Here is a 16,699-nt window from a genome sequence, read left to right as displayed (position 1 = left end):
ATTCATCATGTTTTGCGCTGTCTTTTCAAGCTAATCCTATAATAAACACATAATATTCATGAAAAGAAATCGGCTTTTCATATTGATGTGATCACAAAATAATAAATATTATAAAAAAATCTGAAATAATTCTGTTAACAACAAAATAAGCCCATCACAGCCAATTTTAATGGGAAAATAATTCTGCTAGTTAAATTATATCCAGATATTTATTAATAAAATAAGCAAGAGAAAATCTGTTTTATTTTTTGTTATATTTATAAATATAAACAGTTTGATTTATACTTGATTTTTTTTAAACCCCATTAAAATGTCATTAGGGCCATCTGATTTCTGTTAAAAGGTTTTTGCAAATTTCCTCTCAGTCGATATTCATTAATTTCAATTTTTGAAACTCACGTCATAAGCTCTTTTTTATAGCAAAAATAAAATCGTAAATATGTCCTTTTTATGATATTTTTTCCATGAGCCCAAACTGACCCAGATGGCAACGAGAAAAGCAATTACGTCCAGCCCGTTATCTTTTATTGATAAATAATTACTTTTACATTATAGACAAAAAAAAACTCATTAGGCCGACTGACGAAAAACGCGGATTTTGTCCCCTTCTCTCGGTTTCTCGCGGGAAGGCCAAAAGTGCTTTTGGGCCACTGGGGATGTAATTAAGCCTGATAAGCCGGGGATAGGCAGGAAGCTGGGCGAAAACGCCCTATCAGCTGCGGCAAATTCCGATTCAACCGTCGCCATAATGGTTTCCCTCTCCAGAATGAGAGGCAGGTTCGGTTCGTTGTGCGCGCGAGAGGATTTTGTTTTGCCCGAATCCATTTATTTCCATACTCGGCCAAGACAATGGGTGACTGGGAGAGCAGAAAACCGCCGAGTAGCGAAGGCAACGTACGCCGAGTTAATTAAGAACTGCGCGACCAGAAAGATGAGAGTTTCGCCGAAATTTACATCCTCAACGCTTCGCATTTTAATTGTTTCTAAAACTGAAGAGCGAGGGAGAGAAACGTGGCTTGGTGGTTTCAAATTTCGCTTTGTGACAGAAAATTAAATTCAGCGCACTAATTTTTAATTAGCTTTCTAAAATAATTACATAAGTTCATATTCTGGGTTGAAATAGAGAGTGCCTGACCCTTTTTTCAGGGAATCAGGAATGTGAATAGTAAACATTTAATTATAAATATTAATATATTTAATTAAAAATTGAGTTTTCAAAAGGACATTCTCAGTTTTCATCCAAATTAATAATCCTACTTCATGATTAGGGAATAATTTTTCTACATTAGAGTAATTTGTTTGAAAATTTTTTATTTTCAGAACAGTTTTTATGATTTTTACTTTAAAGCTGTTTGACCTTATTTTATTTAAATTTCACAAGAATCTTTTCAATGTTTAAAGTGAATCAATTAGTTACATTAAAATTGAAATGATTATCTAATAGTAAAATTTAAATTTTTAATAAACTTCCATCTAAAATTTTCACCATAAATGATCTGGCTTGGAGAAAATTTATGGAAACGGCCATTTCCAAAGAAAATAGGAAAGTAGTTGGCATTTTACGGCCTTCAAAAGATCCTTCCAAATACAACATTAAAACGAGCTCTGAAGTGCATTTTATCTTTTATTGCAGAAGCCGAACGTGAAAGAAAGGTCGTTGCCTAAAGAAAAGAAACCGCCCCTATTTGGTCTTAGGAAAAATAAATTGAGTGCGCGCCCCTCCGATGGGACACGCTCAATCAAAACGTCGCAGCCATAAACTGGTCTGCTGGCATTTGCCAATTACACGCGGGCGCCAACACAAGTGCGTGCGAGCTGCGAAATTTAATTTAAAAACGTCGTTACTGCAGCGAGGCGGCATTTTGGGCTGCTAAGTTATGACTTTTTGCTTGTGGTGCAATTATTTCCATAGCATTTTCTTTGGTCTCGGCAGCTGCCACACAAGGGACTAAATCCACGGGGAGGGTCCTCGCCCGGCAAAAACGACAAGCGACCCCTATTCCTATTACCCCAATGCCACACTTTTCCATTAAAGGTTACTCTCCACAAGGATGGTCACAAAAACACGGGCGATCTCGTGTTAGCATGCGCGGTGCGCCTGTCTCGGGGGATTTGGAGAACAAACCAATTTCTAGCCGACGAAGGTCAAACTTAGCCGGGATAATCCAACTTTTTTTTGCATGCGGTAAAATTTCAAATGGATTCAAAATGGGTGACATAATAACGCGTACAAGCAAATTTAATTAAAATGAAAGTTTTCAAACCTATGGAATTCATTGTAATAAATTCCGGGAGGAGGTTTTTTTATTGAAGTATAAAAATGTTTCTCTGCAAAAGGATCTCGGAGTAAATTGGTGATTTTATCCTTTAGAAACCGCACGTCCTGACATTCTGAAAAGACGCAGGTACTAAAGAACAAGCTTGAGCTCGCTTTAAATTCTGCCAAGGAACGACGCTCGAGTCTGGTCTTTTTCTCGACGAGGGCGAAGTAGATAAAAGTGAGCGCTGCAACAAATTTTCAACCAAGTTTCCATTTTCTCACTATCTGCGCGGCACTAAAAGAAGACAGTCCTGCGTGGAAATGCGCGGATGACGTTTTTCGAGATAGGCGCGCTCAGAAAAAGCCCCACATTATCTCTGGCGGCGCAAAAGGCGAAAAATTCGCGTGCAAGACGGACTCGGCGGCGCGGAAAATCTTGAATAAAGGAAGGTGCGGTTCCCAGGGAGGGAAGGGAAAAAAACGGAGAAAGAAAGAAAGAGTTAAATTGCTCCGGCTGCTTTGGCCCGATCAAGACAATAAATCATGGCGAATTTATCGTCGACCAGATGAGGATATGAAATTTGGTCGGGGCTGGAGAGTGTAATTTAATGAATAATTCTATTGTTAGTAGCGGCTAAGAGGCGAGATGGGCGCTTGCCAAAATGTGTATGCGGCGTGGAGAGAGAGAAGAGCTCGCGGTGAATCGATTCGCGTTGTGTTGTAAACAAAGGAGCGAGCGAGAGAGAGAGCAAGACCAGTCACATCTGGCCGTTTGCATTCCCCGCTAGACTCATGATTGCTGCACAAATCTCGGGCTACGGACGTTTCTGCTGCCTCAGACTCTTGGTCTCGCTCCAAATGGCCCAACTATTGTGGTCTTTCTCCTCGAAAATACCTTCAGGTGGTGCGCCAGCTTTTTAATCAACTCCAAAAGAGAAAATGTCAAGGCAGCATTCGTGGTTGAAAGTAAGATAAAATAAATAATTTGATTTTTCCTCGCCTTTCTAGCGATTTAAAAAAAGGAGTCAGCAAAATGTGTCTTGTAATTTCAATTGACTTTTTATTTTGCTTTCAAATTTTATATTGTTTGCAACTTTAACACGGAACATTTATAATTCTTAGATTAAAATAAAAATAAATTACTGACACTTATGCAATTTTGCTCTTTAAAATTGATTTTTAAATTCATATCTTAAAGAAAAAATTTAATAAATTGTTAAAAAAATGTCCACGTATGTTGGCTTGCGTTAAATTTAATACTGAACTTTACGAGTCTTTACGGATATTAAGAAAAAATTGCCGTCACCAGCAGATGTCTCTGAAGAGTCCTTCACTTTTACGGTCTTCTATGTTCTATCAATTTTTGCTAATATAAAATTGGCTCGACGCACGCACCTGATGTTGCCGCCGCAACATATCGCACGGCTTCAATATCCTATTTGTCTCGGGAGAGACGACGGGCGGCAGCTGTGAGAGACCGGCTCGCCATTATTGCAATATTGAATCGGAGAGAGACCATTAAATTTTCCGCGCTAATTACATTCGAGCAGCGAAAAAAACACGCGAATTTTGAGAGCAGCGGAGGTTTCTGGAGAGGAGAGTGTAATTTGAGGCGAGAGTGGACTTCTCGAGAGTGCCGAAGAAAGACTGAAAGAGTCGAGGTCGCGCCGTTCGCCACACAGAAACATGCAGCTTGAATGCTCGGCTAACTTAAAATCGCAATTACCAACTTTCAATGGCGACGATCTTTTCATCTCTCAAAGCAGGCGAGATTACTTTTGCATGCGCCTGACAGCTGTTTGATCTCGCCGCGCGCATTTTTTCCGCCTTCACTCGCCGCGCACACAAAGACAGCTTTCGAGCCACTTTACACTCTCGCGTCTCGGAAAGTAGGAGAGCAAAATTAATTATTTCCCCAGAGTCGCCCACACGTTGTAACAAAAAAGAACGAACAAATCACCCCCCCCCCCCCCCGACCAAGTTTTAATTGAGATATGAAAGGGCGCCTTCCGGAATCTCGGCTGATTCGTTTTTGAGAAACTTCTCCTTTCCGCCACTGAGAAGAAAGTTTGTGACTGAAAGTGGCACTTAAATTGTAGAAAGCTATTTTCTTAATTATTTAATTACAGACCCACAATATAATTATTAATCTATATTAAATCTAAATAAAAAATAAATTATAAAGTTTTGAGAAATTTGGGATTTTAATTTATGGATTTTTTCAAATTTAACTTTTGAGTGAATGTAATTTTTTGTTGCAATGACTTCAATGAGTTCTTTTTAAATGAACAAAAATTTTCAACAAATGAATCAGGCATTTTTTTCCAGATCAATAATAATTTTATTCTCCCCGTTTTTCCGCCCTTCTCAAGCTCAAGTGCCTTGAGTGGAGTTCATATGAAAAAGAGGCGACCCGTTTCTTGAAACTGTTAACCGGCCCCAGATGAAAAAGGGAACTGCGCATTAAAGGCCCCGTGCAATAAATTAGAGTCGGATATCTAAGTGGCTAAAAGCAGCACCGTAGGTTAACTAACAACGTTTGCGGCAGTAAACTCGGAACGTTTCAGTGCGGTTGTTTGAATTAGAAAGCCTTTTAACCTTTTTACTCCACCACTTGAGCTTTTCCTGTTCTTCGTCTGTTTCTCAAAGAATTCCGTATAAGAAAAAAAAATTGTATCCGTTCTCATTTCTGAAGCCGATATTAAAAATACAGCCGAGTGCAGATTGATTGGTTGTTGAACGGAAACCCTGATAGGCAACCCGTTTGTCGGGCGTGGAGCGCGGGATGCATAACCACTGAACCCGGCAGGCGCTCTCTCGGCTGACGAACAGCTGCATTATGGAAGCGGTGATCATTTTTTAACGAGCGCATGAATAGATGTGCACTCCTGATGTGGAGCGCGTATTGATTTTCCGCTGCTTTCTTTATTCACCACGTCGCCCCGAATGTTCACCGAATAATTTTTTGTTTATTCCATTTCGATTTCGGGGCAAACCAATCAATTCGAACAAGTCCCGAGGGACGACGACCATAAATAGCGGACCAATTATTTCCGATTGAATGGCTGCGGCTGACACGGGCAGCGGACCCAGAAATGCATAAATGTATTAGAGAGAGGGGGGAGATGCTTGTTTACGGACACACGGCGCTTCTTTTTCATTTGGCGAAATTGGCACGGCTCGTTACGCCGGTCTCGAATCAGTGAATCATTCAACAGCAGCAAAGGGGGGCTGCTGTTGATCTTTCTCGAGACGCAATTTGCATGTGATTAATAGCCTCGTGTGTCTCTGTATGCAAATTTCGGGGCATTCGGGGATGAATTATTAAAGGGCTCGCCTTTCATCTCACGTGACCGACTGACCAACCGCACATATGCCCATCCATCCACCCGCCCCCCAGTCTGCGCCGTGTGAATCGATAAATCATCTTCACAGGCCACGTTTGAATTTCTCCCTCGCCGTCGCAACTTGAGCCCCTTCAAATCCGTTTTTTTCCTCGCTCCAAAGAGAGCGTGAATGAAAAGAGTATCTCGTATCTGATGGAGATAACAAACTTTCTTCTTTTTGCTCGTTAAAATTCGCCCTTGAACTGCTGATGAAGATTATGGAAAAAAAGTCGCGCGCCGGCGCCGCTTCTTGCCTGATTAAATGAACCGAGTTTTATAAGTAAAGGTGTGCGCGAAAAAGCAACGCGCCGGAAACACGCGACTGCAAACTAAACACAACTCGGTGGCGTGTTCACCTGTTCTTTCTGAGCTGTTGCACTCGGCCCACGCAAACAACCTAATTGCTATTCATTTTTCTTCTCCTCTTTATTGAGAAAGGTCTTATCGACAGATAAACTTCGGGCATGCGTGGGTCGCCTTTCACTTTTACGGCGGGGCGACCATTGCCGACTGGAGAGGAAATAAAATTTTATTGCTCGAAATGTGTTGAAATGCCAAATTCCTGGAAAGGTCGGACCGAGGGTGAAAAATTGTTTGCCGAGCCAACTTTCTTCAATTGAGATTTATAGGTTTACGAAATTGCGCAGTAAAATCTTTTCTATTAGAGGAAAATAATTTAATAAGTTTAAATTTTCAAGTGTATTTTTGAAGGCGAGCTTTGACGTGAATAAATTTGAGAAGGAAAATCGATAATGTTAAAAATAGACTTTGAGAATAATTGTCTTATGCAGTTTTCCGTCTATAACACTCAACATGAAATTTTGTCAAATATTAAGGGTTGGGTGTATTTTTTTTTTTGCAGGTGTCAGCAGAACGAGACAGCAGAAGTGAAGAGAGAGGTACGAACACATTTAAGAGTTTTTTTGTTTTGTTTTGTTTAAGCAAGCAGAAAACGGCCATGTACAGAGAGATTTGACAAGCAAAGCTGAAGGAGTGAATGTGCGTGTGATATTGGTTGATTGCACAGCAGCACGAGAAAAACCCCATTGATATAATATTTCATCCATTCTCAGCTCTCATTTTTTACCTGCAAAAACGCAGCCGCGCGGTGCCGACCTCTTTTCTCTCTCACTCACTTGTCCTGCCACCAAATGTGTCTCATTTCACTGAAGCCTAATGGTCCTGGCTGCTGATGAAGGGTGGCAAAAGTAGTAGTTTTAAAATAAAATAAATTACTTTAACGCTGCCAAAAGAAGTAAAAATATTGAAAGTTAAAATTTAATTTATTTTTACCTCAAAATTGTAAAATTTTTCATCTAAAACTGTCGTACAATATATTTACACGTTTTTAATTATTCAACAGTAACAAAAAAGGAATTTGCTTCAATTAATTTTGAAGTTTGAGGCCTATGAGAAAACAATATACTAACAAAAATTTAAAATTCCCGACTTAAAGCACACAAAATGTTAAGAAATTTTTACATTTTTAGCTATTATATAAAAATTTATAACGGTTAAATTTTAAATTCACTAAAATTATTCTAAATTTCTTGGAGTAAATATTATTTTTTGTTAAATTTTAAAATACGTCCAATAAATCGAAAAGTTATATATTTTATATTTGATTTAATTAATTAATTCACTTGAGAATTTTTAATAGTTTAAAAAACTGAAATATTAAATCAACACTGCAAAGCACTATTTTAAACGTGTTGTGCAAAACTAGTGAACAAGAAGCAATAATTTTAGTGATGAACACACACAAACTGATGTGTGACCGCCACGCGAAATGAGCAGTGCAGTCGATTAATTAAAATGGACGCCGACGCTTTTAAATGATTTCCGCTTCGCCGACTTACCGAAACAAAATCGGCGCAATAGCAGCAGCTGGATAATTGCAATTTTTCGCGACCAGAGTTGAATCAATACGGCGAGAGAGGAGCGAGAGTGCGGGTGTCTGCTACAAAAACGGAGCCGGAAAACTAGCTCTGGCTAACCTGTTAGGCCGACTGCGGTTGCCAAACAACTAAATACACACAAAAAAATCTATCATTTCAGCCGCTCGCAGAGCCGCTCAAATTTCGAAGTGTCAACGCGGTCCGTCAAAAATAAATTTCGCTCGTCAACAAACGCGTGCGTAAATTTGACTGTGGGGTGGACTCGAAAATGAGACTAGGAAACTAACCGCGATTAATTAATTTCTACCAACTACAAAAATTTGACTAATATTTTTATAGTTTCCAATCAACGAATGTTATATGCAGGCAGCATGCGAAAAGATGGATAGTTACATGAGAGCCGCGGACTTGACAACATTTAGGAAAAAGATAAGAGAAAGTGTAGAGGCACCAGCGAACACGACCACTGACTACTGACTGAGCAGGGCGGCTGTCTGCTCGACGAGCTCGAGTGCGGCGCCTCCGCCGCCAGCCGGGGGCGGAGCCCTGCGGGGCTCCTGCTGCTGCCGCGCAAATGGCTGAGAAAGTAAACACGTGCCCCAAATAATCCTCCTCACCTGCTCTCGTCCCACTCAAAAGCCCAACTTGTGTTTTCCCGCCTTTTGCAGTGCAGCCTCTTTTCCTTTCCAAGCTGCGAGATGCGAAATGAGAGGAGACGCGCACCTTCCACATAAGCCGACCCCAGAGATGAATCAAATAAGCTCTCCAAACGTTATTGCAACGCTGGCACTTTTAATTAAAAAAGGATTAGCCCAAATTTTTTACCTGCGTAGCATGGCCATTAGAATAGGAAAAATGTAATATACAAAAATTAAACCGAATGAATAATAATAATAAAAATAATATCCCCATGCAAAACATGAATTTCATCTGAAGTAATTGTTAGTTTGATGTAATCGTTTAGTATTATTCATTCAAAATTTAATTAATAACGTATTAATATTTGGGTAGAGCATGCTCGGTAAACATTACTTGAAATTGAAATTATTTCAAAAATTTATGTAAATAAATTATAAAATATGTATAAATTATTAAAAATAAAATTTTAATTGAGAGTATAGTCTTTTTTGTTAGTGTTTGTTACGGAAAATAAGTTAATAAAAATAAATATTTTCACAAAGTAAAGATTAAATGGTTAGGAAGAAAAATTACATTTTTATTCAATTACTTCAACGTTCTATAGAATTCTAGTATTTGAAAATCCGTGAAAAATTTAATCAAATGATTAATTTTTTATTTCAAATTTATCACAATCTAATACAATTTTGTTAAATCTAAGTATTCTTTTGCTATCTCTATATTTTTTTTTTACTTGAAACTGAATGAGCAGGGCAATTTTGATACTTGACTGGTGAGCTTTAATTTGACTACAATTTCTTGTAAATCTTGTAACAAAAATATTGAAATTTTCAGTTAACTAATAAATTTTTCATTTGCCTTTTTGTAAGTTATCTTAAGCTTAACAGATGCTAGGATATATTTGAGATTCATAAGAAATTTTTTAATTAGACTTAATTTTATTGATTGCAGCTTGGATCTGGTTGTGAAATAATAGAGAGAAATTTTTCTTAAAGAAAAAAACGCCCAAAAAGGTAATTTTGCTTGGAATATCTTAAATTATTTATAATTATTCAAATAATTAAAAATAATTACAAATGTTAATTTTTGCAATCTCCTATCAAATAAATTTTAAATCCCATCAGAGCAAAAAAAAATTGATATTATATATTATTATTTTTGCATAACGATAAACTTTTCTGCTGCGATACTTATTTACTCTGGCCTGTCTCAAGTGAGAATTATGGCAGCCCAAGAAATACCACCACCGACTTGCTGTTGCCAATGGAAAAAATTAATCCGCTTCAGTTGGCCCCCCAAGGCGTGCTGAAGGATTGCATGAAAAATGCCTTCGACTCGCACAGTTTTGCTTATGGGCATCATATACACATATATAAAAATCACATCTTAACTATTGGAGTCGGAGTGAGAAATGAGAAAAAGTTTGTGCGCCAGTTTAACGTGATTAATAGTTAGATATAAGAACTGAAAAGTTACCCTGCACTCTGCTCATTAATATAAATGTGGATGCTTTTGCTATTGGCAGCTCATGCGGCTCGGAAAAAAAAGTGTGCGGCTTAATAACATACGAGGCGCGTAGCGGAAAATTAAAAACACCGGTGGACCGAAACACGCACAAACACGAAAAAAGTCGCAATGTAGAGTAAATTGTCATTCGTGCAATGAATCAGGTGAATGTTATTAACTAGTCATTCTAAATCAATTTCATTTTATAATTGTATACATAGACCAAACTTGTTCTTTCATTTTATTTACAAATTGCCTAAATATATTATTTACATATTCAAATTAAATACAAAATATAAATAAATAAATATAAATATGTATAGTTTAAAAACGAGAGCAGAGATTCAAAATCACTAAAAAATTCTTGATTACAAGAAAATTGTAGTTTTAATTTATAATCATTATATATATTTTTTTTAAATCTTTTTACATATAATTAATAACAAATTAGATTGAGATGAGTCACATTATTATGTAAGGAAATGTAATTTTACAGCAAGAACAATACCTTTTTTTGCAAAGGGCAAAGTCGTAAAAAAGAATCGCATTTAGTTAATTTATGTTTTCCACGTTCTGGAAAAGCTGTGGAAAATCCTTGAAAACATTCGTCATTTTTATTTTAAATTCGTATCCTGCACGGAGAGATACGCCGCATGTAAAGCCCGTCGGAAAGGGGCTTAAAGTTGCACACGTGAGCACGAGCGATATTAAAAGCGGGAAGGTCGTACGTGTTTTTTGACACTGCGCTGCAGCAAGTTCGCAAGGTAGTATAGAAGTCCATAGTAATAGCGAGCTCTCTGTACCACTCATTAAAATGCATGTAGCGTTAGGCAAGAGCCATGCATTTTTTTTTTTTACCACCGGCAAAAGAAGCTTTTGCCTCGCAAGTTGCATACCTCGGCGCCCCATCAATTATTTCCGGCGCTGAAAGATTTATCCGCAGCAATAAATAAATCGTCCGGTCACCTGCGAAACGCGCACAATAAATCTCACTTTTTGCTGCGAGACGAAAACTATAATAGGGGGACCGAAAATCGCGAATGACGGACGCTTGATGTGCGTCATTAGTCGGCTGAGGCTCCGATAAGGCCAGCAAATGGACCAAACACGACGATTCGCCGACCCCGCCGCTTTTGTTATTTTTATGCCAAAGTTTGCGCTGCTCGTTTGGTGAGCTCGCTTGTAACATCCTCCGCATTTTTATGATGTGACAAAATTGCTCGCAAGCCAGGCAATTTGCAAGCAAATTTCCATGACCTAATTACGCGTTGCTCTCTCTCGTAGCTAACGGGCTTCCCGACTTGCTTTGTTTTTTATCGCCGGGTGCAATCGAGGTGCAATCAGCCCCGCTCGTCGACGTCATGCACGCACCAGTAGTAAAGGATGAGTCTGAATGTGTCCTTATATAAAGCATCATCAGCTCTAATGTAATGTGTCGACTTTAAAAAAAAAGAAAGCACTAATGCAAAACTTGCTCGGTCTCAAAGTTTTGACAGCACAACAAAAAATGGCTTGCTATATAAATTCTCTTTTGCAGACTTGTAACATTTACTAATGCATTTCTGGAAATACCATTACGCAAGAAACTGTTTTAATTAAGTGAAGAGTTAGTAGGAATTTTCAATTAAGTTGAGAATTTTTATACTTTATTGAGATACTTACAAAATATAAATATTTAGTAATATGATGATTTGAATTTAAATTCGGCTTTTCCTCGGTGGGTTTTTGTGAGTTTTTATTGTTTAAGAAAAACAATATCCCTCTCTACATGTTTCAGCTGCAGCCATAATTCATGAGCTGTGAAAACATTTTGACAAAAATTAGTACAAAAATATATTATATCTTTTTTCAAAAATTATTTTTCTTTCAAATTGACCCCGCAGCCGAAACATGTAAAGCAGGATATTATTTTTTCTTAAACAATAAAAACTCATAAAAACCCATTGAGGAAAAGACGAATTTAAATTCAAATCACCATGAATCAACCCTCGACCGTGAACTTCTACTACAAAATTTAGTAATAATCTGGTAATTATTAGGTTTATTGGTTAAGAAAATTTGATATTTGAACATCAGTTTGTAATCTTAATAATAGCATTACTCATTTCTCATTTCTATACTAACATACGCCATTTTGAGACTTTATCCGATGGATTATATAATTAATTGGATATTGCAAAGGGGAAATTGATTTTGGAAATAATTATTTTCACGTAATACGGAAAAAATATCAATTGGAATTAATGCATAGCGAGATAAAAGCAATGTTATTAAAAATTTAAGAAGAGTAAAATCAAAACATCACAAAAATCCTAATTTTAGGAATTAAAAATTTTTTAAAGTTGGCACCGTATTAAGTGATGAATGAATTTCTATTTAAAAAGAATGTTTTAAAAGATTCAAAGTAGAGTGGAAATATATTTTCAAGAGCTGAAAATTAAGAAAAAAAGAAGAACTTTTCAAGAATACGTCAAATTATTTCATTAACACACAATTTCACTAATTGTAAGTAACCCTTTCATGAATTGACAAAAAACATCTTAAAACGCACCTCTTTTCCAGATTTCCCTATGGAAAAAGAAGAACTTTTCTTTGGAAAGACACAGCTCGCGAACAATAAGTGCTTTGTTGTGGCGCCTGAATGCGTTTCTGTAAACATAAATTATTGTCCTCAGCACGCATTCAAAAGATTTTTTTCTCCTTCTCCCGAGCGAAATTCACGCCGAATACCTGGCAGTGCGAACTCGGCTCCAATTATTAGTTGCAGAGAGCTGTGCTTGCCCCTCATTTGATAAATAGAACCGCGCTTGTTAGTTAACAGTTTTGTGCACTGCCTGCCGGACCAACTTGTGCGGAGTCGGCCAAGCGCAATCAATAGCATAGGAGCTTGCAAAGGGCTTTCGTCCGCCAGCTTATCTCGAAACTTTGCACAGAGCAGCCTACTTTGGCAGTTGCAATCTATGGGTGCCGCGTAGCTGCTTTTGCCACTTAAAAAAGTCCATATAAGACAAGTTAAAAGTGGCAAATTGCAAGACCAAGTTCCTCCGCACACGTGTGTGTTAATAATGCATGCAGGGTTGAAAATAACCCCCCATTAACCGACAGCAAGTCTCAAGGCAACTTGAATATTCATTTCGCGATTGCATCTCTGCAGCGCACTAATCGAATTCGTGTAAGGAAATTAATTTTGCGCGCGAGTGGATTCGATTGGCTCTGGGATGGCAACCTGACACGCGATAAGGTGTTTTCGATTCACGCGCACGCACATTTATTCAACATTATTTTCTTTCTAATTGCATGCTCGGAACATATTCCAAATGAGGCGCACATCAAAGCTTCATTATTCGGTGGAGCTCGTTGCAAATCCCGCGGACGTGATTTGCATTTAGCGGGCTCAACAGAGTAGTAAACTTGACTGATGCGATGCATGCATGGAGTGATAAAAAAAAATGTGGAGCACTTTTTGTCACTCTATCAATTCATCTTGGCTTCAAAGCCGTATTTTGCTCGCTGTCACACAACAACAATATGAAAAAATCGGCGAAAATTAATTGTTGCGAGGAATTTGTTTGGCTTGACATATTATAAAAAAAAAAAAATGAGAAACGCATATAAGAATAGCTCTGGAAAAAAGTAAAATCCTCGGATTCCTGTCACTTAACTTTGTATTATTCATGTGTCAAGGGAATATACAAGATTAATCTCTAACAAGAAAGAATCTAAGCTGGATGAGTTGCATGAACAGGAGGAAACTTTGATTAATCGTTAATAATTCAAAAAAATTAGCGATGGAATCATAATATTTTCAATCAATCATAATTTGTCCTTGCAAAAAATACAACAAAAATTTTCAGGAATTTCATTTGTTAAATTTGTAAATTTTTTACAACTTCCTATTAGTATTCAAGAAAACTCATATCTTGAGCACGAACAGCAGAATTTCCAGTCTCCCGGAAAAGTATAATGAAGCACATTTATACGCGACTCACATCAATACCCACGAGTCCGACTTCTCCGCCCTCGGACAAAACTTATAACTGTTCTTCTGCCTGGAACTGGCACTGATCTCACTTTCAGCAATAAAATCTCAAAATCATGCCCTGATGAAAAAAAAAATCAGCGCATTTATCTGAAATACCTGCTTTTACGGAAAACTAATTACAATATTATTCACAAATTCTATTTAACAAATGGAAGAGAATTAACTTATTTTTGGAATAAAGTCAATTACATGCGAGATAATAACTTAATTCTCAAAAGAGAGATGGACATGTGAAGGTCGTTGGCAATCGGCGACCGCAGGGCAGTCCGAGGATTGCGCTAACAAAAAGGCCGCCGACTCAGCTTCAAATGCTCCGTTGGCTGCAAAAACGTGACTCTCGCACTCATGCCCTGATCAATAATTGCTGCCAGCTGCCGAGTTCCTCACCCAATCGCCAATTAGGCTCAAACTTTTGCATGGTGTATGTGTTCGTAATTTCAAAAACTGATGAGCGCCGTTTCTCGCAATCGCCGACGATCTGCAGATTTATTTATTTAACCTCGGCGGTTTATTTACCGCTCATCAATGCTTTTATGAGCAGCGGCGCTTCCAGGAAGAGAGAAAAGTTTCCAAGTAAGTAAAGATGAAACTGATATGAGCAAATATTAATATAATCCTTCTTTTCCCGTATCACTCACAACAAGGGGTGAAAATCTCAAGATTATAAGTATAGGTTTCCAATACACATGAGGAGAGCGTTCGACTTAAAAGACTTTGGGCTCCGCACGACTCTCATCAAGAAAAAAAAGAGGGCGGTTTCTTCTTCTTGCTCTCTTTCTTAGCCAGCTTAAAATCGATACGGGCGGCTGCGTGACTCGCTGGTATTGTTGCAAGAAGTAGGGAATCTTCACTTGCCGCCGCATTAGGGCGAGATAATTAAATTATATTCTAGAGCCCACTTTAATAGCATGCGCTTTGTCTGAATATAAACGACTCGCGAGTCGAAAATAGAAGAAAAAAAAACCACGAAACGGAGTGGATGAATATTAATAGGGAAGAAAATAAAAAGGCCGGTACAAAGTATGCAGAAAACTTGTCTGACAATTCCACTCTCCGACTTGTTGGATTCGATTTTATGCGGCGCTCTAATGATTTTATTGGCAAGAACAAATATAAACAATTTAAATAGTTGTTTTAATTATCAATCCCATTGGATTCAAAATATATACATATTTATTATTTTACTAACATAAATAATTAATTAGTTAATGTCAAAATGCAGTTTGTAATTTCATAAAATGTTCAGTATAGCTTTATCAATATAAAAAAATATTAAATTATTTAAAAAAAAAATGTTATAAATTTCATTGGGACTAAAATTTTGCATAAATAAAACAAATTTAATTAATGTTGAAAGAATGAAATTGCTGGATTTTAGCTTAAATCTTATATTAATTAATACTTAGCGGCGCACTGGAGCCTGGAGCGTTTGCAGAAATTCGCGTGGGTGGTGTGTTTAATATGCAACACACTTTGCACACGTGATTGTGTGGCTTACGGGTTGCTTAGGTGAGCGAAATGTTGTGTTGCTCTGGAGATTTGTCGGGAGGTGAAGAACGCCGAGGAAATATTGCGTATGTATACAATACATTACCCGTGCAATCGCGAAAAGTGTAGCCATGGAAACGCGCGCAGAGCTCTATCATGGCTGCTCGCGTTCGTTTGAGCACCTCACACACTGCCATAAATATTTCAAGTAATTCTTATTATCGCGCCGGGGAGAACGACGTGATTCGCACCTTCCCCGGATATTCCCAAAATACACAACTCACAAAAGTTGAACTCATGATGAGAAAAATATGACGATTTTTGCAAATATAAATTCTATGAAAACTCTTTGATTAGTTTTGAAAGAAAAAAAAAACACCTTATTTTCTTTTGGGTAAATTAGTTCTTGTCAAAGAAGCATTGGAAAGCAAAAGTTTCGATGTTGAAGAGTATTTTTAAAATGAAATTAAACATTGAGAGAGAAAATCGGGCTAGTTGCTCTGATGGAAACTATAGTTGAATTAAATAACTGTTTCGGTCGCTTCGAGCCAAAATTAAGCTTGGAGGGTTTCATTTTGCATCTATTTGCATACAGAGTTGCCTTTCAAATGTCTTTCTTTATCACGCGAGTTAGAATTAATACATTAAAGCAAATTGACCCCGAGGGAAACCAAATTCTCGCAGGAATGTAAACTTCTTAAAACTGAAGCTAGCCTGGAAACACTCTTTCCAACGAGTTTAGAGGAAAGTTTCAAAACAGGGGGGAAGATTCGATGCAGCTAATTTTGGCCGAAGTTGTGTCTTTACCAAATTTGGTACCTTTTCCATTTCTGCTAAATTACCTTGTGGGTTTTATCAACGGACTGACCTAAATACACACACGAGGCAATGCGAGAGGGTTGCTGGTGGTACGTGAACGTGGAAAAGTTGCTCACCCAAGAAATCAAACTTCATCAGTGAAAGTAGGAAATCTTATTTGCCCTATTTTATACTGCAAAGGTCAGAAGAAAAAGAGTGATTCATTAATTAAGAAACTCTTACTTACTTTGAAAGTAGAAACAAGTTTTCCTGGATGTTGTTTAATTTCAGCAACTTTTGTTTACCGTTAACTAAATTGTGTTTCTATAATTTCAGCGACAATTTACATTTTAAATTTTTATATTTTGTTACATTTTTATTGAATCAAAATGTTTAAAAGAATTTAATCAAAATATAAAAGTCATTAATATGAATACAGAAAATAAATATAAGGAAAGCAATTTTGATTGGTATAATTAAATAATTTTTATCATTTCCTTTTGAGTTGTAAAAAAGTTCAGAGCACCATTCCAAAGATCACCGAACTAGAAAATCAAGCTTTTTATTTCTCTTTTCGCAAAAAGCAAGCAAAGTCTGGCGCTGGTGTAGCCAGAGGGCTCGCATATTTAGTATATCTGAATCGAGGCTGGAAATTAGCATGCCCTGCAGACTGTGAAATTAA

General features: G+C 37.4%; 1 protein-coding gene across 5 annotated transcripts in view; it reads right to left on the bottom strand.

Moving 5' to 3' along the window:
* The window catches only part of LOC132202179 (neo-calmodulin-like), a 53,296-nt gene that overhangs the window by 25,274 nt on the left and 11,323 nt on the right, over window positions 1–16,699 (bottom strand). For 2 of the 5 annotated variants that reach the window (XM_059628923.1, XM_059628924.1), the window contains exon 1: window positions 7,938–8,012. The exons of 2 other annotated variants lie outside the window; for them this stretch is intronic. The gene's annotated coding sequence lies outside the window, so the exon portion shown is untranslated. Of the gene's footprint in view, window positions 1–7,937; window positions 8,013–16,699 lie in introns of those variants that run through there. One more of the 5 variants, XM_059628927.1, reaches the window with a different exon arrangement.

The sequence above is a fragment of the Neocloeon triangulifer genome, unplaced genomic scaffold (genome assembly GCF_031216515.1).
Source record: "Neocloeon triangulifer isolate White Clay Creek 2 clone unplaced genomic scaffold, ASM3121651v1 ptg000015l, whole genome shotgun sequence".
In the NCBI taxonomy this organism is placed as follows: domain Eukaryota; kingdom Metazoa; phylum Arthropoda; class Insecta; order Ephemeroptera; family Baetidae; genus Neocloeon; species Neocloeon triangulifer.
The sequence above is the reverse complement of the archived record's forward strand: the minus strand, read 5'-3'. Positions and strand labels throughout refer to the sequence as shown.